The sequence below is a fragment of the Labrus bergylta genome, chromosome 6 (genome assembly GCF_963930695.1).
Source record: "Labrus bergylta chromosome 6, fLabBer1.1, whole genome shotgun sequence".
Taxonomy (NCBI): domain Eukaryota; kingdom Metazoa; phylum Chordata; class Actinopteri; order Labriformes; family Labridae; genus Labrus; species Labrus bergylta.
The window spans coordinates 23,865,227-23,885,508 of NC_089200.1; the positions used below are offsets into that span (position 1 = coordinate 23,865,227).

General features: G+C 43.3%; 24 non-coding genes across 24 annotated transcripts; all 24 read left to right on the plus strand.

Moving 5' to 3' along the window:
• Window positions 1–411: 411 nt before the first annotated feature.
• trnae-cuc (transfer RNA glutamic acid (anticodon CUC)) lies at window positions 412–483 on the plus strand. Its single transcript has one exon. It is a non-coding gene; the product is annotated as a tRNA-Glu (tRNA).
• Window positions 484–1,097: 614 nt separating this feature from the next.
• Window positions 1,098–1,169, plus strand: trnae-uuc (transfer RNA glutamic acid (anticodon UUC)). Its single transcript has one exon. It is a non-coding gene; the product is annotated as a tRNA-Glu (tRNA).
• A 555-nt stretch (window positions 1,170–1,724) lies between these two features.
• trnae-cuc (transfer RNA glutamic acid (anticodon CUC)) lies at window positions 1,725–1,796 on the plus strand. The gene has a single exon. It is a non-coding gene; the product is annotated as a tRNA-Glu (tRNA).
• Window positions 1,797–2,410: 614 nt separating this feature from the next.
• On the plus strand, window positions 2,411–2,482 carry trnae-uuc (transfer RNA glutamic acid (anticodon UUC)). Its single transcript has one exon. It is a non-coding gene; the product is annotated as a tRNA-Glu (tRNA).
• Window positions 2,483–3,037: 555 nt separating this feature from the next.
• On the plus strand, window positions 3,038–3,109 carry trnae-cuc (transfer RNA glutamic acid (anticodon CUC)). The gene has a single exon. It is a non-coding gene; the product is annotated as a tRNA-Glu (tRNA).
• Window positions 3,110–3,723: 614 nt separating this feature from the next.
• trnae-uuc (transfer RNA glutamic acid (anticodon UUC)) lies at window positions 3,724–3,795 on the plus strand. The gene has a single exon. It is a non-coding gene; the product is annotated as a tRNA-Glu (tRNA).
• A 556-nt stretch (window positions 3,796–4,351) lies between these two features.
• trnae-cuc (transfer RNA glutamic acid (anticodon CUC)) lies at window positions 4,352–4,423 on the plus strand. Its single transcript has one exon. It is a non-coding gene; the product is annotated as a tRNA-Glu (tRNA).
• A 1,243-nt stretch (window positions 4,424–5,666) lies between these two features.
• Window positions 5,667–5,738, plus strand: trnae-cuc (transfer RNA glutamic acid (anticodon CUC)). The gene has a single exon. It is a non-coding gene; the product is annotated as a tRNA-Glu (tRNA).
• A 1,241-nt stretch (window positions 5,739–6,979) lies between these two features.
• Window positions 6,980–7,051, plus strand: trnae-cuc (transfer RNA glutamic acid (anticodon CUC)). Its single transcript has one exon. It is a non-coding gene; the product is annotated as a tRNA-Glu (tRNA).
• A 1,243-nt stretch (window positions 7,052–8,294) lies between these two features.
• trnae-cuc (transfer RNA glutamic acid (anticodon CUC)) lies at window positions 8,295–8,366 on the plus strand. The gene has a single exon. It is a non-coding gene; the product is annotated as a tRNA-Glu (tRNA).
• A 614-nt stretch (window positions 8,367–8,980) lies between these two features.
• trnae-uuc (transfer RNA glutamic acid (anticodon UUC)) lies at window positions 8,981–9,052 on the plus strand. Its single transcript has one exon. It is a non-coding gene; the product is annotated as a tRNA-Glu (tRNA).
• A 554-nt stretch (window positions 9,053–9,606) lies between these two features.
• On the plus strand, window positions 9,607–9,678 carry trnae-cuc (transfer RNA glutamic acid (anticodon CUC)). Its single transcript has one exon. It is a non-coding gene; the product is annotated as a tRNA-Glu (tRNA).
• A 614-nt stretch (window positions 9,679–10,292) lies between these two features.
• On the plus strand, window positions 10,293–10,364 carry trnae-uuc (transfer RNA glutamic acid (anticodon UUC)). Its single transcript has one exon. It is a non-coding gene; the product is annotated as a tRNA-Glu (tRNA).
• A 554-nt stretch (window positions 10,365–10,918) lies between these two features.
• Window positions 10,919–10,990, plus strand: trnae-cuc (transfer RNA glutamic acid (anticodon CUC)). Its single transcript has one exon. It is a non-coding gene; the product is annotated as a tRNA-Glu (tRNA).
• A 1,241-nt stretch (window positions 10,991–12,231) lies between these two features.
• trnae-cuc (transfer RNA glutamic acid (anticodon CUC)) lies at window positions 12,232–12,303 on the plus strand. Its single transcript has one exon. It is a non-coding gene; the product is annotated as a tRNA-Glu (tRNA).
• Window positions 12,304–13,093: 790 nt separating this feature from the next.
• On the plus strand, window positions 13,094–13,165 carry trnae-cuc (transfer RNA glutamic acid (anticodon CUC)). The gene has a single exon. It is a non-coding gene; the product is annotated as a tRNA-Glu (tRNA).
• Window positions 13,166–13,955: 790 nt separating this feature from the next.
• trnae-cuc (transfer RNA glutamic acid (anticodon CUC)) lies at window positions 13,956–14,027 on the plus strand. The gene has a single exon. It is a non-coding gene; the product is annotated as a tRNA-Glu (tRNA).
• A 614-nt stretch (window positions 14,028–14,641) lies between these two features.
• On the plus strand, window positions 14,642–14,713 carry trnae-uuc (transfer RNA glutamic acid (anticodon UUC)). Its single transcript has one exon. It is a non-coding gene; the product is annotated as a tRNA-Glu (tRNA).
• A 556-nt stretch (window positions 14,714–15,269) lies between these two features.
• Window positions 15,270–15,341, plus strand: trnae-cuc (transfer RNA glutamic acid (anticodon CUC)). Its single transcript has one exon. It is a non-coding gene; the product is annotated as a tRNA-Glu (tRNA).
• Window positions 15,342–15,955: 614 nt separating this feature from the next.
• trnae-uuc (transfer RNA glutamic acid (anticodon UUC)) lies at window positions 15,956–16,027 on the plus strand. Its single transcript has one exon. It is a non-coding gene; the product is annotated as a tRNA-Glu (tRNA).
• Window positions 16,028–16,582: 555 nt separating this feature from the next.
• trnae-cuc (transfer RNA glutamic acid (anticodon CUC)) lies at window positions 16,583–16,654 on the plus strand. Its single transcript has one exon. It is a non-coding gene; the product is annotated as a tRNA-Glu (tRNA).
• A 791-nt stretch (window positions 16,655–17,445) lies between these two features.
• Window positions 17,446–17,517, plus strand: trnae-cuc (transfer RNA glutamic acid (anticodon CUC)). The gene has a single exon. It is a non-coding gene; the product is annotated as a tRNA-Glu (tRNA).
• A 614-nt stretch (window positions 17,518–18,131) lies between these two features.
• trnae-uuc (transfer RNA glutamic acid (anticodon UUC)) lies at window positions 18,132–18,203 on the plus strand. Its single transcript has one exon. It is a non-coding gene; the product is annotated as a tRNA-Glu (tRNA).
• Window positions 18,204–19,620: 1,417 nt separating this feature from the next.
• On the plus strand, window positions 19,621–19,692 carry trnae-cuc (transfer RNA glutamic acid (anticodon CUC)). The gene has a single exon. It is a non-coding gene; the product is annotated as a tRNA-Glu (tRNA).
• The last annotated feature ends 590 nt before the right edge of the window (window positions 19,693–20,282 follow it).

Genomic DNA, 20,282 nt, shown 5'->3' on the forward strand with positions numbered 1-20,282 from the left:
GTAAAGTTATGAGCCCAAAACAGAGAGCCAAGCTAAGCCCTAGTTATTTGTGATACGCTCAGAGTTTGGGGCTGTAGCTGAAGAAGTAATGTAGTCCAAAAAACCCTATAGTGCTTACACTCAAGCAGGATTTCAAACAAGTGGGAACAAATTTAACCTCATTGCTGGAAAAACACTTGCATGGGTTCACTTTACAGGCACATGTTTTCAGCCTTTTTTTTTTTAGCTTCAGCTGATGCAGTGATGTGCACAAGTGTTGCAAACACAAATAAAAACAACAAAGCAAATGTCATTCAAATTTTGCTGGACGTTCCTCAAGTCTGAAGTACTTGACCAGAGTTGCTGAAAAATGGTTCATGTTTACAGGAAGACTTGATTCACCGGTGTGTCCACCAGCCGTCTTCCACTGGCTCCCTGATTGTCTAGTGGCTAGGATTCGGCGCTCTCACCGCCACGGCCCGGGTTCGATTCCCGGTCAGGGAATGTGCTTTTAATGCAGTGATGGTGGTGTTGGCATCCATGAAACAAAATCAAAAACACTCCGCTGAAAAAAGGAAAATACTACTAAACCCGAGCTACGGTAAGTTGTGTGTCTTGTCAGACAAATTGATAACATCAGTGTTCTCCTACTTCACACCAATGGGGTCCCTAATGGTCTAGTGGCTAGGATTCAGCACCTTCACCGCTGCAGCCCTGGTTTGATTCCCATTTAGGGAATATGTATTTAATGCTGGGAAGTACCAATAGTACCAATCTCTGCCTTGGTCTGCTAGCTCTATACTGGTCCACATTGTCATCTGACCTGTAGTCAGCCTGAAATGGAATATCTCTGTGTTCAAAAACAGTTGTGTTTACCTGAAAGTAAAGTTATGAGTCCAAAACAGAGAGCCAAGCTAAGCCCGACTTATTTGTGATTGGCTCAGAGTTTGGAGCTTACCTTGGGCTGTAGCTGAAGAAGTAATGTAGTCCATAAAACCCTATAGTGCTTACGCTCCGCTGAAAAAAGGAAAATACTACTAAACCCGAGCTACGGTAAGTTGTGTGTCTTGTCAGACAAATTGATAACTTCAGTGTTGTCCTACTTCACACCAATGGGGTCCCTAATGGTCTAGTGGCTAGGATTCAGCGCTTTCACCGCTGCGGCCCGGGTTCGATTCCCGGTTAGGGAATATGTATTTAATGCTGGGAAGTACCAATAGTACCAATCTCTGCCTTGGTCTGCTAGCTCTATACTGGTCCACATTGTCATCTGACCTATAGTCAACCTGAAATGGAATATCTCTGTGTTCTAAAACAGTTGTGTTTACCTGAAAGTAAAGTTATGAGCCCAAAACAGAGAGCCAAGCTAAGCCCTAGTTATTTGTGATACGCTCAGAGTTTGGGGCTGTAGCTGAAGAAGTAATGTAGTCCAAAAAACCCTATAGTGCTTACACTCAAGCAGGATTTCAAACAAGTGGGAACAAATTTAACCTCATTGCTGGAAAAACACTTGCATGGGTTCACTTTACAGGCACATGTTTTCAGCCTTTTTTTTTTTAGCTTCAGCTGATGCAGTGATGTGCACAAGTGTTGCAAACACAAATAAAAACAACAAAGCAAATGTCATTCAAATTTTGCTGGACGTTCCTCAAGTCTGAAGTACTTGACCAGAGTTGCTGAAAAATGGTTCATGTTTACAGGAAGACTTGATTCACCGGTGTGTCCACCAGCCGTCTTCCACTGGCTCCCTGATTGTCTAGTGGCTAGGATTCGGCGCTCTCACCGCCACGGCCCGGGTTCGATTCCCGGTCAGGGAATGTGCTTTTAATGCAGTGATGGTGGTGTTGGCATCCATGAAACAAAATCAAAAACACTCCGCTGAAAAAAGGAAAATACTACTAAACCCGAGCTACGGTAAGTTGTGTGTCTTGTCAGACAAATTGATAACATCAGTGTTCTCCTACTTCACACCAATGGGGTCCCTAATGGTCTAGTGGCTAGGATTCAGCACCTTCACCGCTGCAGCATTGGTTTGATTCCCATTTAGGGAATATGTATTTAATGCTGGGAAGTACCAATAGTACCAATCTCTGCCTTGGTCTGCTAGCTCTATACTGGTCCACATTGTCATCTGACCTGTAGTCAGCCTGAAATGGAATATCTCTGTGTTCAAAAACAGTTGTGTTTACCTGAAAGTAAAGTTATGAGTCCAAAACAGAGAGCCAAGCTAAGCCCGACTTATTTGTGATTGGCTCAGAGTTTGGAGCTTACCTTGGGCTGTAGCTGAAGAAGTAATGTAGTCCATAAAACCCTATAGTGCTTACGCTCCGCTGAAAAAAGGAAAATACTACTAAACCCGTGCTACGTTAAGTTGTGTGTCTTGTCAGACAAATTGATAACTTCAGTGTTGTCCTACTTCACACCAATGGGGTCCCTAATGGTCTAGTGGCTAGGATTCAGCGCTTTCACCGCTGCGGCCCGGGTTCGATTCCCGGTTAGGGAATATGTATTTAATGCTGGGAAGTACCAATAGTACCAATCTCTGCCTTGGTCTGCTAGCTCTATACTGGTCCACATTGTCATCTGACCTATAGTCAACCTGAAATGGAATATCTCTGTGTTCTAAAACAGTTGTGTTTACCTGAAAGTAAAGTTATGAGCCCAAAACAGAGAGCCAAGCTAAGCCCTAGTTATTTGTGATACGCTCAGAGTTTGGGGCTGTAGCTGAAGAAGTAATGTAGTCCAAAAAACCCTATAGTGCTTACACTCAAGCAGGATTTCAAACAAGTGGGAACAAATTTAACCTCATTGCTGGAAAAACACTTGCATGGGTTCACTTTACAGGCACATGTTTTCAGCCTTTTTTTTTTTAGCTTCAGCTGATGCAGTGATGTGCACAAGTGTTGCAAACACAAATAAAAACAACAAAGCAAATGTCATTCAAATTTTGCTGGACGTTCCTCAAGTCTGAAGTACTTGACCAGAGTTGCTGAAAAATGGTTCATGTTTACAGGAAGACTTGATTCACCGGTGTGTCCACCAGCCGTCTTCCACTGGCTCCCTGATTGTCTAGTGGCTAGGATTCGGCGCTCTCACCGCCACGGCCCGGGTTCGATTCCCGGTCAGGGAATGTGCTTTTAATGCAGTGATGGTGGTGTTGGCATCCATGAAACAAAATCAAAAACACTCCGCTGAAAAAAGGAAAATACTACTAAACCCGAGCTACGGTAAGTTGTGTGTCTTGTCAGACAAATTGATAACATCAGTGTTCTCCTACTTCACACCAATGGGGTCCCTAATGGTCTAGTGGCTAGGATTCAGCACCTTCACCGCTGCAGCCCTGGTTTGATTCCCATTTAGGGAATATGTATTTAATGCTGGGAAGTACCAATAGTACCAATCTCTGCCTTGGTCTGCTAGCTCTATACTGGTCCACATTGTCATCTGACCTGTAGTCAGCCTGAAATGGAATATCTCTGTGTTCAAAAACAGTTGTGTTTACCTGAAAGTAAAGTTATGAGTCCAAAACAGAGAGCCAAGCTAAGCCCGACTTATTTGTGATTGGCTCAGAGTTTGGAGCTTACCTTGGGCTGTAGCTGAAGAAGTAATGTAGTCCATAAAACCCTATAGTGCTTACGCTCCGCTGAAAAAAGGAAAATACTACTAAACCCGAGCTACGGTAAGTTGTGTGTCTTGTCAGACAAATTGATAACTTCAGTGTTGTCCTACTTCACACCAATGGGGTCCCTAATGGTCTAGTGGCTAGGATTCAGCGCTTTCACCGCTGCGGCCCGGGTTCGATTCCCGGTTAGGGAATATGTATTTAATGCTGGGAAGTACCAATAGTACCAATCTCTGCCTTGGTCTGCTAGCTCTATACTGGTCCACATTGTCATCTGACCTATAGTCAACCTGAAATGGAATATCTCTGTGTTCTAAAACAGTTGTGTTTACCTGAAAGTAAAGTTATGAGCCCAAAACAGAGAGCCAAGCTAAGCCCTAGTTATTTGTGATACGCTCAGAGTTTGGGGCTGTAGCTGAAGAAGTAATGTAGTCCAAAAAACCCTATAGTGCTTACACTCAAGCAGGATTTCAAACAAGTGGGAACAAATTTAACCTCATTGCTGGAAAAACACTTGCATGGGTTCACTTTACAGGCACATGTTTTCAGCCTTTTTTTTTTTTAGCTTCAGCTGATGCAGTGATGTGCACAAGTGTTGCAAACACAAATAAAAACAACAAAGCAAATGTCATTCAAATTTTGCTGGACGTTCCTCAAGTCTGAAGTACTTGACCAGAGTTGCTGAAAAATGGTTCATGTTTACAGGAAGACTTGATTCACCGGTGTGTCCACCAGCCGTCTTCCACTGGCTCCCTGATTGTCTAGTGGCTAGGATTCGGCGCTCTCACCGCCACGGCCCGGGTTCGATTCCCGGTCAGGGAATGTGCTTTTAATGCAGTGATGGTGGTGTTGGCATCCATGAAACAAAATCAAAAACACTCCGCTGAAAAAAGGAAAATACTACTAAACCCGAGCTACGGTAAGTTGTGTGTCTTGTCAGACAAATTGATAACATCAGTGTTCTCCTACTTCACACCAATGGGGTCCCTAATGGTCTAGTGGCTAGGATTCAGCACCTTCACCGCTGCAGCATTGGTTTGATTCCCATTTAGGGAATATGTATTTAATGCTGGGAAGTACCAATAGTACCAATCTCTGCCTTGGTCTGCTAGCTCTATACTGGTCCACATTGTCATCTGACCTGTAGTCAGCCTGAAATGGAATATCTCTGTGTTCAAAAACAGTTGTGTTTACCTGAAAGTAAAGTTATGAGTCCAAAACAGAGAGCCAAGCTAAGCCCGACTTATTTGTGATTGGCTCAGAGTTTGGAGCTTACCTTGGGCTGTAGCTGAAGAAGTAATGTAGTCCATAAAACCCTATAGTGCTTACGCTCCGCTGAAAAAAGGAAAATACTACTAAACCCGAGCTACGGTAAGTTGTGTGTCTTGTCAGACAAATTGATAACTTCAGTGTTCTCCTACTTCACACCAATGGGGTCCCTAATGGTCTAGTGGCTAGGATTCAGCACTTTCACTGCTGCAGCCCTGGTTTGATTCCCATTTAGGGAATATGTATTTAATGCTGGGAAGTACCAATAGTACTAATCTCTGCCTTGGTCTGCTAGCTTTATATTGGTCCACATTGTCATCTGACCTATAGTCAGCCTGAAATGGAATATCTCTGTGTTCAAAAACAGTTGTGTTTACCTGAAAGTAAAGTTATGAGTCCAAAACAGAGAGCCAAGCTAAGCCCTAGTTATTTGTGAAACACTCAGAGTTTGGGGCTGTAGCTGAAGAAGTAATGTAGTCCAAAAAACCCTATAGTGCTTACACTCAAGCAGGATTTCAAACAAGTGGGAACAAATTTAACCTCATTGCTGGAAAAACACTTGCATGGGTTCACTTTACAGGCACATGTTTTCAGCCTTTTTTTTTTTTTAGCTTCAGCTGATGCAGTGATGTGCACAAGTGTTGCAAACACAAATAAAAACAACAAAGCAAATGTCATTCAAATTTTGCTGGACGTTCCTCAAGTCTGAAGTACTTGACCAGAGTTGCTGAAAAATGGTTCATGTTTACAGGAAGACTTGATTCACTGGTGTGTCCACCAGCTGTCTTCCACTGGCTCCCTGATGGTCTAGTGGCTAGGATTCGGCGCTCTCACCGCCGCGGCCCGGGTTCGATTCCCGGTCAGAGAATGTGCTTTTAATGCAGTGATGGTGGTGTTGGCATCCATAAAACAAAATCAAAAACACTCCGCTGAAAAAAGGAAAATACTACTAAACCCGAGCTACGGTAAGTTGTGTGTCTTGTCAGACAAATTGATAACATCAGTGTTCTCCTACTTCACACCAATGGGGTCCCTAATGGTCTAGTGGCTAGGATTCAGCACCTTCACCGCTGCAGCCCTGGTTTGATTCCCATTTAGGGAATATGTATTTAATGCTGGGAAGTACCAATAGTACCAATCTCTGCCTTGGTCTGCTAGCTCTATACTGGTCCACATTGTCATCTGACCTATAGTCAGCCTGAAATGGAATATCTCTGTGTTCAGAAACAGTTGTGTTTACCTGAAAGTAAAGTTATGAGCCCAAAACAGAGAGCCAAGCAAAGCCCTAGTTATTTGTGATTGGCTCAGAGTTTGGAGCTTACCTTGGGCTGTAGCTGAAGAAGTAATGTAGTCCATAAAACCCTATAGTGCTTACGCTCCGCTGAAAAAAGGAAAATACTACTAAACCCGTGCTACGTTAAGTTGTGTGTCTTGTCAGACAAATTGATAACTTCAGTGTTGTCCTACTTCACACCAATGGGGTCCCTAATGCTCTAGTGGCTAGGATTCAGCACTTTCACCGCTGCAGCCCAGGTTCGATTCCCGGTTAGGGAATATGTATTTACTGCTGGGAAGTACCAATAGTACCAATCTCTGCCTTGGTCTGCTAGCTCTATACTGGTCCACATTGTCATCTGACCTATAGTCAACCTGAAATGGAATATCTCTGTGTTCTAAAACAGTTGTGTTTACCTGAAAGTAAAGTTATGAGCCCAAAACAGAGAGCCAAGCTAAGCCCTAGTTATTTGTGATACGCTCAGAGTTTGGGGCTGTAGCTGAAGAAGTAATGTAGTCCAAAAAACCCTATAGTGCTTACACTCAAGCAGGATTTCAAACAAGTGGGAACAAATTTAACCTCATTGCTGGAAAAACACTTGCATGGGTTCACTTTACAGGCACATGTTTTCAGCCTTTTGTTTTTTAGCTTCAGCTGATGCAGTGATGTGCACAAGTGTTGCAAACACAAATAAAAACAACAAAGCAAATGTCATTCAAATTTTGCTGGACGTTCCTCAAGTCTGAAGTACTTGACCAGAGTTGCTGAAAAATGGTTCATGTTTACAGGAAGACTTGATTCACCGGTGTGTCCACCAGCCATCTTCCACTGGCTCCCTGATTGTCTAGTGGCTAGGATTCGGCGCTCTCACCGCCGCGGCCCGGGTTCGATTCCCGGTCAGGGAATGTGCTTTTAATGCAGTGATGGTGGTGTTGGCATCCATAAAACAAAATCAAAAACACTCCGCTGAAAAAAGGAAAATACTACTAAACCCGAGCTACGGTAAGTTGTGTGTCTTGTCAGACAAATTGATAACTTCAGTGTTCTCCTACTTCACACCAATGGGGTCCCTAATGGTCTAGTGGCTAGGATTCAGCACTTTCACCGCTGCAGCCCTGGTTTGATTCCCATTTAGGGAATATGTATTTAATGCTGGGAAGTACCAATAGTACTAATCTCTGCCTTGGTCTGCTAGCTCTATATTGGTCCACATTGTCATCTGACCTATAGTCAGCCTGAAATGGAATATCTCTGTGTTCAAAAACAGTTGTGTTTACCTGAAAGTAAAGTTATGAGCCCAAAACAGAGAGCCAAGCTAAGCCCTACTTATTTGTGATTGGCTCAGAGTTTGGAGCTTACCTTGGGCTGTAGCTGAAGAAGTAATGTAGTCCATAAAACCCTATAGTGCTTACGCTCCGCTGAAAAAAGGAAAATACTACTAAACCCGAGCTACGGTAAGTTGTGTGTCTTGTCAGACAAATTGATAACTTCAGTGTTCTCCTACTTCACACCAATGGGGTCCCTAATGGTCTAGTGGCTAGGATTCAGCACTTTCACTGCTGCAGCCCTGGTTTGATTCCCATTTAGGGAATATGTATTTAATGCTGGGAAGTACCAATAGTACTAATCTCTGCCTTGGTCTGCTAGCTTTATATTGGTCCACATTGTCATCTGACCTATAGTCAGCCTGAAATGGAATATCTCTGTGTTCAAAAACAGTTGTGTTTACCTGAAAGTAAAGTTATGAGTCCAAAACAGAGAGCCAAGCTAAGCCCTAGTTATTTGTGAAACACTCAGAGTTTGGGGCTGTAGCTGAAGAAGTAATGTAGTCCAAAAAACCCTATAGTGCTTACACTCAAGCAGGATTTCAAACAAGTGGGAACAAATTTAACCTCATTGCTGGAAAAACACTTGCATGGGTTCACTTTACAGGCACATGTTTTCAGCCTTTTTTTTTTTTTAGCTTCAGCTGATGCAGTGATGTGCACAAGTGTTGCAAACACAAATAAAAACAACAAAGCAAATGTCATTCAAATTTTGCTGGACGTTCCTCAAGTCTGAAGTACTTGACCAGAGTTGCTGAAAAATGGTTCATGTTTACAGGAAGACTTGATTCACTGGTGTGTCCACCAGCTGTCTTCCACTGGCTCCCTGATGGTCTAGTGGCTAGGATTCGGCGCTCTCACCGCCGCGGCCCGGGTTCGATTCCCGGTCAGAGAATGTGCTTTTAATGCAGTGATGGTGGTGTTGGCATCCATAAAACAAAATCAAAAACACTCCGCTGAAAAAAGGAAAATACTACTAAACCCGAGCTACGGTAAGTTGTGTGTCTTGTCAGACAAATTGATAACATCAGTGTTCTCCTACTTCACACCAATGGGGTCCCTAATGGTCTAGTGGCTAGGATTCAGCACCTTCACCGCTGCAGCCCTGGTTTGATTCCCATTTAGGGAATATGTATTTAATGCTGGGAAGTACCAATAGTACCAATCTCTGCCTTGGTCTGCTAGCTCTATACTGGTCCACATTGTCATCTGACCTATAGTCAGCCTGAAATGGAATATCTCTGTGTTCAGAAACAGTTGTGTTTACCTGAAAGTAAAGTTATGAGCCCAAAACAGAGAGCCAAGCAAAGCCCTAGTTATTTGTGATTGGCTCAGAGTTTGGAGCTTACCTTGGGCTGTAGCTGAAGAAGTAATGTAGTCCATAAAACCCTATAGTGCTTACGCTCCGCTGAAAAAAGGAAAATACTACTAAACCCGTGCTACGTTAAGTTGTGTGTCTTGTCAGACAAATTGATAACTTCAGTGTTGTCCTACTTCACACCAATGGGGTCCCTAATGCTCTAGTGGCTAGGATTCAGCGCTTTCACCGCTGCGGCCCGGGTTCGATTCCCGGTTAGGGAATATGTATTTAATGCTGGGAAGTACCAATAGTACCAATCCCTGCCTTGGTCTGCCAGCTCTATACTGGTCCACATTGTCATCTGACCTATAGTCAACCTGAAATGGAATATCTCTGTGTTCAAAAACAGTTGTGTTTACCTGAAAGTAAAGTTATGAGCCCAAAACAGAGAGCCAAGCTAAGCCCTAGTTATTTGTGATACGCTCAGAGTTTGGGGCTGTAGCTGAAGAAGTAATGTAGTCAAAAAAACCCTATAGTGCTTACACTCAAGCAGGATTTCAAACAAGTGGGAACAAATTTAACCTCATTGCTGGAAAAACACTTGCATGGGTTCACTTTACAGGCACATGTTTTCATCCTTTTTTTTTTAGCTTCAGCTGATGCAGTGATGTGCACAAGTGTTGCAAACACAAATAAAAACAACAAAGCAAATGTCATTCAAATTTTGCTGGACGTTCCTCAAGTCTGAAGTACTTGACCAGAGTTGCTGAAAAATGGTTCATGTTTACAGGAAGACTTGATTCACTGGTGTGTCCACCAGCTGTCTTCCACTGGCTCCCTGATGGTCTAGTGGCTAGGATTCGGCGCTCTCACCGCCGCGGCCCGGGTTCGATTCCCGGTCAGGGAATGTGCTTTTAATGCAGTGATGGTGGTGTTGGCATCCATAAAACAAAATCAAAAACACTCCGCTGAAAAAAGGAAAATACTACTAAACCCGAGCTACGGTAAGTTGTGTGTCTTGTCAGACAAATTGATAACATCAGTGTTCTCCTACTTCACACCAATGGGGTCCCTAATGGTCTAGTGGCTAGGATTCAGCACCTTCACCGCTGCAGCCCTGGTTTGATTCCCATTTAGGGAATATGTATTTAATGCTGGGAAGTACCAATAGTACCAATCTCTGCCTTGGTCTGCTAGCTCTATACTGGTCCACATTGTCATCTGACCTATAGTCAGCCTGAAATGGAATATCTCTGTGTTCAGAAACAGTTGTGTTTACCTGAAAGAAAAGTTATGAGCCCAAAACAGAGAGCCAAGCAAAGCCCTAGTTATTTGTGATTGGCTCAGAGTTTGGAGCTTACCTTGGGCTGTAGCTGAAGAAGTAATGTAGTCCATAAAACCCTATAGTGCTTACGCTCCGCTGAAAAAAGGAAAATACTACTAAACCCGAGCTACGGTAAGTTGTGTGTCTTGTCAGACAAATTGATAACTTCAGTGTTGTCCTACTTCACACCAATGGGGTCCCTAATGGTCTAGTGGCTAGGATTCAGCGCTTTCACCGCTGCGGCCCGGGTTCGATTCCCGGTTAGGGAATATGTATTTAATGCTGGGAAGTACCAATAGTACCAATCCCTGCCTTGGTCTGCTAGCTCTATACTGGTCCACATTGTCATCTGACCTATAGTCAACCTGAAATGGAATATCTCTGTGTTCAAAAACAGTTGTGTTTACCTGAAAGTAAAGTTATGAGCCCAAAACAGAGAGCCAAGCTAAGCCCTAGTTATTTGTGATACGCTCAGAGTTTGGGGCTGTAGCTGAAGAAGTAATGTAGTCAAAAAAACCCTATAGTGCTTACACTCAAGCAGGATTTCAAACAAGTGGGAACAAATTTAACCTCATTGCTGGAAAAACACTTGCATGGGTTCACTTTACAGGCACATGTTTTCATCCTTTTTTTTTTAGCTTCAGCTGATGCAGTGATGTGCACAAGTGTTGCAAACACAAATAAAAACAACAAAGCAAATGTCATTCAAATTTTGCTGGACGTTCCTCAAGTCTGAAGTACTTGACCAGAGTTGCTGAAAAATGGTTCATGTTTACAGGAAGACTTGATTCACTGGTGTGTCCACCAGCTGTCTTCCACTGGCTCCCTGATGGTCTAGTGGCTAGGATTCGGCACTCTCACCGCCGCGGCCCGGGTTCGATTCCCGGTCAGGGAATGTGCTTTTAATGCAGTGATGGTGGTGTTGGCATCCATAAAACAAAATCAAAAACACTCCGCTGAAAAAAGGAAAATACTACTAAACCCGAGCTACGGTAAGTTGTGTGTCTTGTCAGACAAATTGATAACATCAGTGTTCTCCTACTTCACACCAATGGGGTCCCTAATGGTCTAGTGGCTAGGATTCAGCACTTTCACCGCTGCAGCCCTGGTTTGATTCCCATTTAGGGAATATGTATTTAATGCTGGGAAGTACCAATAGTACTAATCTCTGCCTTGGTCTGCTAGCTCTATACTGGTCCACATTGTCATCTGACCTATAGTCAGCCTGAAATGGAATATCTCTGTGTTCAGAAACAGTTGTGTTTACCTGAAAGAAAAGTTATGAGCCCAAAACAGAGAGCCAAGCAAAGCCCTAGTTATTTGTGATTGGCTCAGAGTTTGGAGCTTACCTTGGGCTGTAGCTGAAGAAGTAATGTAGTCCATAAAACCCTATAGTGCTTACGCTCCGCTGAAAAAAGGAAAATACTACTAAACCCGAGCTACGGTAAGTTGTGTGTCTTGTCAGACAAATTGATAACTTCAGTGTTCTCCTACTTCACACCAATGGGGTCCCTAATGGTCTAGTGGCTAGGATTCAGCACTTTCACCGCTGCAGCCCTGGTTTGATTCCCATTTAGGGAATATGTATTTAATGCTGGGAAGTACCAATAGTACTAATCTCTGCCTTGGTCTGCTAGCTCTATATTGGTCCACATTGTCATCTGACCTATAGTCAGCCTGAAATGGAATATCTCTGTGTTCAAAAACAGTTGTGTTTACCTGAAAGTAAAGTTATGAGCCCAAAACAGAGAGCCAAGCTAAGCCCTAGTTATTTGTGAAACACTCAGAGTTTGGGGCTGTAGCTGAAGAAGTAATGTAGTCCAAAAAACCCTATAGTGCTTACACTCAAGCAGGATTTCAAACAAGTGGGAACAAATTTAACCTCATTGCTGGAAAAACACTTGCATGGGTTCACTTTACAGGCACATGTTTTCAGCCTTTTTTTTTTTAGCTTCAGCTGATGCAGTGATGTGCACAAGTGTTGCAAACACAAATAAAAACAACAAAGCAAATGTCATTCAAATTTTGCTGGACGTTCCTCAAGTCTGAAGTACTTGACCAGAGTTGCTGAAAAATGGTTCATGTTTACAGGAAGACTTGATTCACTGGTGTGTCCACCAGCTGTATTCCACTGGCTCCCTGATGGTCTAGTGGCTAGGATTCGGCGCTCTCACCGCCGCGGCCCGGGTTCGATTCCCGGTCAGGGAATGTGCTTTTAATGCAGTGATGGTGGTGTTGGCATCCATAAAACAAAATCAAAAACACTCCGCTGAAAAAAGGAAAATACTACTAAACCCGAGCTACGGTAAGTTGTGTGTCTTGTCAGACAAATTGATAACTTCAGTGTTCTCCTACTTCACACCAATGGGGTCCCTAATGGTCTAGTGGCTAGGATTCAGCACTTTCACCGCTGCAGCCCTGCTTTGATTCCCATTTAGGGAATATGTATTTAATGCTGGGAAGTACCAATAGTACTAATCTCTGCCTTGGTCTGCTAGCTCTATATTGGTCCACATTGTCATCTGACCTATAGTCAGCCTGAAATGGAATATCTCTGTGTTCAAAAACAGTTGTGTTTACCTGAAAGTAAAGTTATGAGCCCAAAACAGAGAGCCAAGCTAAGCCCTAGTTATTTGTGAAACACTCAGAGTTTGGGGCTGTAGCTGAAGAAGTAATGTAGTCCAAAAAACCCTATAGTGCTTACACTCAAGCAGGATTTCAAACAAGTGGGAACAAATTTAACCTCATTGCTGGAAAAACACTTGCATGGGTTCACTTTACAGGCACATGTTTTCAGCCTTTTTTTTTTTTAGCTTCAGCTGATGCAGTGATGTGCACAAGTGTTGCAAACACAAATAAAAACAACAAAGCAAATGTCATTCAAATTTTGCTGGACGTTCCTCAAGTCTGAAGTACTTGACCAGAGTTGCTGAAAAATGGTTCATGTTTACAGGAAGACTTGATTCACTGGTGTGTCCACCAGCTGTCTTCCACTGGCTCCCTGATGGTCTAGTGGCTAGGATTCGGCGCTCTCACCGCCGCGGCCCGGGTTCGATTCCCGGTCAGGGAATGTGCTTTTAATGCAGTGATGGTGGTGTTGGCATCCATAAAACAAAATCAAAAACACTCCGCTGAAAAAAGGAAAATACTACTAAACCCGAGCTACGGTAAGTTGTGTGTCTTGTCAGACAAATTGATAACTTCAGTGTTCTCCTACTTCACACCAATGGGGTCCCTAATGGTCTAGTGGCTAGGATTCAGCACTTTCACCGCTGCAGCCCTGGTTTGATTCCCATTTAGGGAATATGTATTTAATGCTGGGAAGTACCAATAGTACTAATCTCTGCCTTGGTCTGCTAGCTCTATATTGGTCCACATTGTCATCTGACCTATAGTCAGCCTGAAATGGAATATCTCTGTGTTCAAAAACAGTTGTGTTTACCTGAAAGTAAAGTTATGAGTCCAAAACAGAGAGCCAAGCTAAGCCCTAGTTATTTGTGAAACACTCAGAGTTTGGGGCTGTAGCTGAAGAAGTAATGTAGTCCAAAAAACCCTATAGTGCTTACACTCAAGCAGGATTTCAAACAAGTGGGAACAAATTTAACCTCATTGCTGGAAAAACACTTGCATGGGTTCACTTTACAGGCACATGTTTTCAGCCTTTTTTTTTTTTAGCTTCAGCTGATGCAGTGATGTGCACAAGTGTTGCAAACACAAATAAAAACAACAAAGCAAATGTCATTCAAATTTTGCTGGACGTTCCTCAAGTCTGAAGTACTTGACCAGAGTTGCTGAAAAATGGTTCATGTTTACAGGAAGACTTGATTCACTGGTGTGTCCACCAGCTGTCTTCCACTGGCTCCCTGATGGTCTAGTGGCTAGGATTCGGCGCTCTCACCGCCGCGGCCCGGGTTCGATTCCCGGTCAGGGAATGTGCTTTTAATGCAGTGATGGTGGTGTTGGCATCCATAAAACAAAATCAAAAACACTCCGCTGAAAAAAGGAAAATACTACTAAACCCGAGCTACGGTAAGTTGTGTGTCTTGTCAGACAAATTGATAACATCAGTGTTCTCCTACTTCACACCAATGGGGTCCCTAATGGTCTAGTGGCTAGGATTCAGCACCTTCACCGCTGCAGCCCTGGTTTGATTCCCATTTAGGGAATATGTATTTAATGCTGGGAAGTACCAATAGTACCAATCTCCGCCTTGGTCTGCTAGCTCTATACTGGTCCACATTGTCATCTGACCTGTAGTCAGCCTGAAATGGAATATCTCTGTGTTCAAAAACAGTTGTGTTTACCTGAAAGTAAAGTTATGAGTCCAAAACAGAGAGCCAAGCTAAGCCCTAGTTATTTGTGATTGGCTCAGAGTTTGGAGCTTACCTTGGGCTGTAGCTGAAGAAGTAATGTAGTCCATAAAACCCTATAGTGCTTACGCTCCGCTGAAAAAAGGAAAATACTACTAAACCCGTGCTACGTTAAGTTGTGTGTCTTGTCAGACAAATTGATAACTTCAGTGTTGTCCTACTTCACACCAATGGGGTCCCTGATGGTCTAGTGGCTAGGATTCAGCGCTTTCACCGCTGCGGCCCGGGCTCGATTCCCGGTTAGGGAATATGTATTTAATGCTGGGAAGTACCAATAGTACCAATCTCTGCCTTGGTCTGCTAGCTCTATACTGGTCCACATTGTCATCTGACCTATAGTCAGCCTGAAATGGAATATCTCTGTGTTCAAAAACAGTTGTGTTTACCTGAAAGTGAAGTTATGAGCCCAAAACAGAGAGCCAAGCTAAGCCCTAGTTATTTGTGATACGCTCAGAGTTTGGGGCTGTAGCTGAAGAAGTAATGTAGTCAAAAAAACCCTATAGTGCTTACACTCAAGCAGGATTTCAAACAAGTGGGAACAAATTTAACCTCATTGCTGGAAAAACACTTGCATGGGTTCACTTTACAGGCACATGTTTTCAGCCTTTTTTTTTTTTAGCTTCAGCTGATGCAGTGATGTGCACAAGTGTTGCAAGCACAAATAAAAACAACAAAGCAAATGTCATTCAAATTTTGCTGGACGTTCCTCAAGTCTGAAGTACTTGACCAGAGTTGCTGAAAAATGGTTCATGTTTACAGGAAGACTTGATTCACCGGTGTGTCCACCAGCCATCTTCCACTGGCTCCCTGATTGTCTAGTGGCTAGGATTCGGCGCTCTCACCGCCGCGGCCCGGGTTCGATTCCCGGTCAGGGAATGTGCTTTTAATGCAGTGATGGTGGTGTTGGCATCCATAAAACAAAATCAAAAACACTCCGCTGAAAAAAGGAAAATACTACTAAACCCGAGCTACGGTAAGTTGTGTGTCTTGTCAGACAAATTGATAACATCAGTGTTCTCCTACTTCACACCAATGGGGTCCCTAATGGTCTAGTGGCTAGGATTCAGCACCTTCACCGCTGCAGCCCTGGTTTGATTCCCATTTAGGGAATATGTATTTAATGCTGGGAAGTACCAATAGTACCAATCTCCGCCTTGGTCTGCTAGCTCTATACTGGTCCACATTGTCATCTGACCTGTAGTCAGCCTGAAATGGAATATCTCTGTGTTCAAAAACAGTTGTGTTTACCTGAAAGTAAAGTTATGAGTCCAAAACAGAGAGCCAAGCTAAGCCCTAGTTATTTGTGATTGGCTCAGAGTTTGGAGCTTACCTTGGGCTGTAGCTGAAGAAGTAATGTAGTCCATAAAACCCTATAGTGCTTACGCTCCGCTGAAAAAAGGAAAATACTACTAAACCCGTGCTACGTTAAGTTGTGTGTCTTGTCAGACAAATTGATAACTTCAGTGTTGTCCTACTTCACACTAATGGGGTCCCTGATGGTCTAGTGGCTAGGATTCAGCGCTTTCACCGCTGCGGCCCGGGCTCGATTCCCGGTTAGGGAATATGTATTTAATGCTGGGAAGTACCAATAGTACCAATCTCTGCCTTGGTCTGCTAGCTCTATACTGGTCCACATTGTCATCTGACCTATAGTCAGCCTGAAATGGAATATCTCTGTGTTCAAAAACAGTTGTGTTTACCTGAAAGTGAAGTTATGAGCCCAAAACAGAGAGCCAAGCTAAGCCCTAGTTATTTGTGATACGCTCAGAGTTTGGGGCTGTAGCTGAAGAAGTAATGTAGTCCAAAAAACCCTATAGTGCTTACACTCAAGCAGGATTTCAAACAAGTGGGAACAAATTTAACCTCATTGCTGGAAAAACACTTGCATGGGTTCACTTTACAGGCACATGTTTTCAGCCTTTTTTTTTTTAGCTTCAGCTGATGCAGTGATGTGCACAAGTGTTGCAAACACAAATAAAAACAACAAAGCAAATGTCATTCAAATTTTGCTGGACGTTCCTCAAGTCTGAAGTACTTGACCAGAGTTGCTGAAAAATGGTTCATGTTTACAGGAAGACTTGATTCACCGGTGTGTCCACCAGCCATCTTCCACTGGCTCCCTGATTGTCTAGTGGCTAGGATTCGGCGCTCTCACCGCCGCGGCCCGGGTTCGATTCCCGGTCAGGGAATGTGCTTTTAATGCAGTGATGGTGGTGTTGGCATCCATAAAACAAAATCAAAAACACTCCGCTGAAAAAAGGAAAATACTACTAAACCCGAGCTACGGTAAGTTGTGTGTCTTGTCAGACAAATTGATAACTTCAGTGTTCTCCTACTTCACACCAATGGGGTCCCTAATGGTCTAGTGGCTAGGATTCAGCACTTTCACCGCTGCAGCCCTGGTTTGATTCCCATTTAGGGAATATGTATTTAATGCTGGGAAGTACCAATAGTACTAATCTCTGCCTTGGTCTGCTAGCTCTATATTGGTCCACATTGTCATCTGACCTATAGTCAGCCTGAAATGGAATATCTCTGTGTTCAAAAACAGTTGTGTTTACCTGAAAGTAAAGTTATGAGTCCAAAACAGAGAGCCAAGCTAAGCCCTAGTTATTTGTGAAACACTCAGAGTTTGGGGCTGTAGCTGAAGAAGTAATGTAGTCCAAAAAACCCTATAGTGCTTACACTCAAGCAGGATTTCAAACAAGTGGGAACAAATTTAACCTCATTGCTGGAAAAACACTTGCATGGGTTCACTTTACAGGCACATGTTTTCAGCCTTTTTTTTTTTTTAGCTTCAGCTGATGCAGTGATGTGCACAAGTGTTGCAAACACAAATAAAAACAACAAAGCAAATGTCATTCAAATTTTGCTGGACGTTCCTCAAGTCTGAAGTACTTGACCAGAGTTGCTGAAAAATGGTTCATGTTTACAGGAAGACTTGATTCACTGGTGTGTCCACCAGCTGTCTTCCACTGGCTCCCTGATGGTCTAGTGGCTAGGATTCGGCGCTCTCACCGCCGCGGCCCGGGTTCAATTCCCGGTCAGGGAATGTGCTTTTAATGCAGTGATGGTGGTGTTGGCATCCATAAAAAAAAATCAAAAACACTCCGCTGAAAAAAGGAAAATACTACTAAACCCGAGCTACGGTAAGTTGTGTGTCTTGTCAGACAAATTGATAACATCAGTGTTCTCCTACTTCACACCAATGGGGTCCCTAATGGTCTAGTGGCTAGGATTCAGCACCTTCACCGCTGCAGCCCTGGTTTGATTCCCATTTAGGGAATATGTATTTAATGCTGGGAAGTACCAATAGTACCAATCTCTGCCTTGGTCTGCTAGCTCTATACTGGTCCACATTGTCATCTGACCTATAGTCAGCCTGAAATGGAATATCTCTGTGTTCAAAAACAGTTGTGTTTACCTGAAAGTAAAGTTATGAGCCCAAAACAGAGAGCCAAGCTAAGCCCTAGTTATTTGTGATTGGCTCAGAGTTTGGAGCTTGCCTTGGGCTGTAGCTGAAGAAGTAATGTAGTCCATAAAACCCTATAGTGCTTACGCTCCGCTGAAAAAAGGAAAATACTACTAAACCCGTGCTACGTTAAGTTGTGTGTCTTGTCAGACAAATTGATAACTTCAGTGTTGTCCTACTTCACACCAATGGGGTCCCTAATGGTCTAGTGGCTAGGATTCAGCGCTTTCACCGCTGCGGCCTGGGTTCGATTCCCGGTTAGGGAATATGTATTTAATGCTGGGAAGTACCAATAGTACCAATCTCTGCCTTGGTCTGCTAGCTCTATACTGGTCCACATTGTCATCTGACCTATAGTCAACCTGAAATGGAATATCTCTGTGTTCACAAACAGTTGTGTTTACCTGAAAGTAAAGTTATGAGCCCAAAACAGAGAGCCAAGCTAAGCCCTAGTTATTTGTGATACGCTCAGAGTTTGGGGCTGTAGCTGAAGAAGTAATGTAGTCCAAAAAACCCTATAGTGCTTACACTCAAGCAGGATTTCAAACAAGTGGGAACAAATTTAACCTCATTGCTGGAAAAACACTTGCATGGGTTCACTTTACAGGCACATGTTTTCAGCCTTTTTTTTTTTAGCTTCAGCTGATGCAGTGATGTGCACAAGTGTTGCAAACACAAATAAAAACAACAAAGCAAATGTCATTCAAATTTTGCTGGACGTTCCTCAAGTCTGAAGTACTTGACCAGAGTTGCTGAAAAATGGTTCATGTTTACAGGAAGACTTGATTCACCGGTGTGTCCACCAGCCATCTTCCACTGGCTCCCTGATTGTCTAGTGGCTAGGATTCGGCGCTCTCACTGCCGCGGCCCGGGTTCAATTCCCAGTCAGGGAATGTGCTTTTAATGCAGTGATGGTGGTGTTGGCATCCATAAAACAAAATCAAAAACACTCCGCTGAAAAAAGGAAAATACTACTAAACCCGAGCTACGGTAAGTTGTGTGTCTTGTCAGACAAATTGATAACTTCAGTGTTCTCCTACTTCACACCAATGGGGTCCCTAATGGTCTAGTGGCTAGGATTCAGCACTTTCACCGCTGCAGCCCTGGTTTGATTCCCATTTAGGGAATATGTATTTAATGCTGGGAAGTACCAATAGTACTAATCTCTGCCTTGGTCTGCTAGCTCTATATTGGTCCACATTGTCATCTGACCTATAGTCAGCCTGAAATGGAATATCTCTGTGTTCAAAAACAGTTGTGTTTACCTGAAAGTAAAGTTATGAGTCCAAAACAGAGAGCCAAGCTAAGCCCTAGTTATTTGTGATACGCTCAGAGTTTGGGGCTGTAGCTGAAGAAGTAATGTAGTCCAAAAAACCATATTGTGCTTACACTCAAGCAGGATTTCAAACAAGTGGGAACAAATTTAACCTCATTGCTGGAAAAACACTTGCATGGGTTCACTTTACAGGCACATGTTTTCAGCCTTTTTTTTTTTTAGCTTCAGCTGATGCAGTGATGTGCACAAGTGTTGCAAACACAAATAAAAACAACAAAGCAAATGTCATTCAAATTTTGCTGGACGTTCCTCAAGTCTGAAGTACTTGACCAGAGTTGCTGAAAAATGGTTCATGTTTACAGGAAGACTTGATTCACCGGTGTGTCCACCAGCCATCTTCCACTGGCTCCCTGATTGTCTAGTGGCTAGGATTCGGCGCTCTCACCGCCGCGGCCCGGGTTCGATTCCCGGTCAGGGAATGTGCTTTTAATGCAGTGATGGTGGTGTTGGCATCCATAAAACAAAATCAAAAACACTCCGCTGAAAAAAGGAAAATACTACTAAACCCGAGCTACGGTAAGTTGTGTGTCTTGTCAGACAAATTGATAACGTCAGTGTTCTCCTACTTCACACCAATGGGGTCCCTAATGGTCTAGTGGCTAGGATTCAGCACTTTCACCGCTGCAGCCCTGGTTTGATTCCCATTTAGGGAATATGTATTTAATGCTGGGAAGTACCAATAGTACTAATCTCTGCCTTGGTCTGCTAGCTCTATATTGGTCCACATTGTCATCTGACCTATAGTCAGCCTGAAATGGAATATCTCTGTGTTCAAAAACAGTTGTGTTTACCTGAAAGTAAAGTTATGAGTCCAAAACAGAGAGCCAAGCTAAGCCCTAGTTATTTGTGAAACACTCAGAGTTTGGGGCTGTAGCTGAAGAAGTAATGTAGTCCAAAAAACCCTATAGTGCTTACACTCAAGCAGGATTTCAAACAAGTGGGAACAAATTTAACCTCATTGCTGGAAAAACACTTGCATGGGTTCACTTTACAGGCACATGTTTTCAGC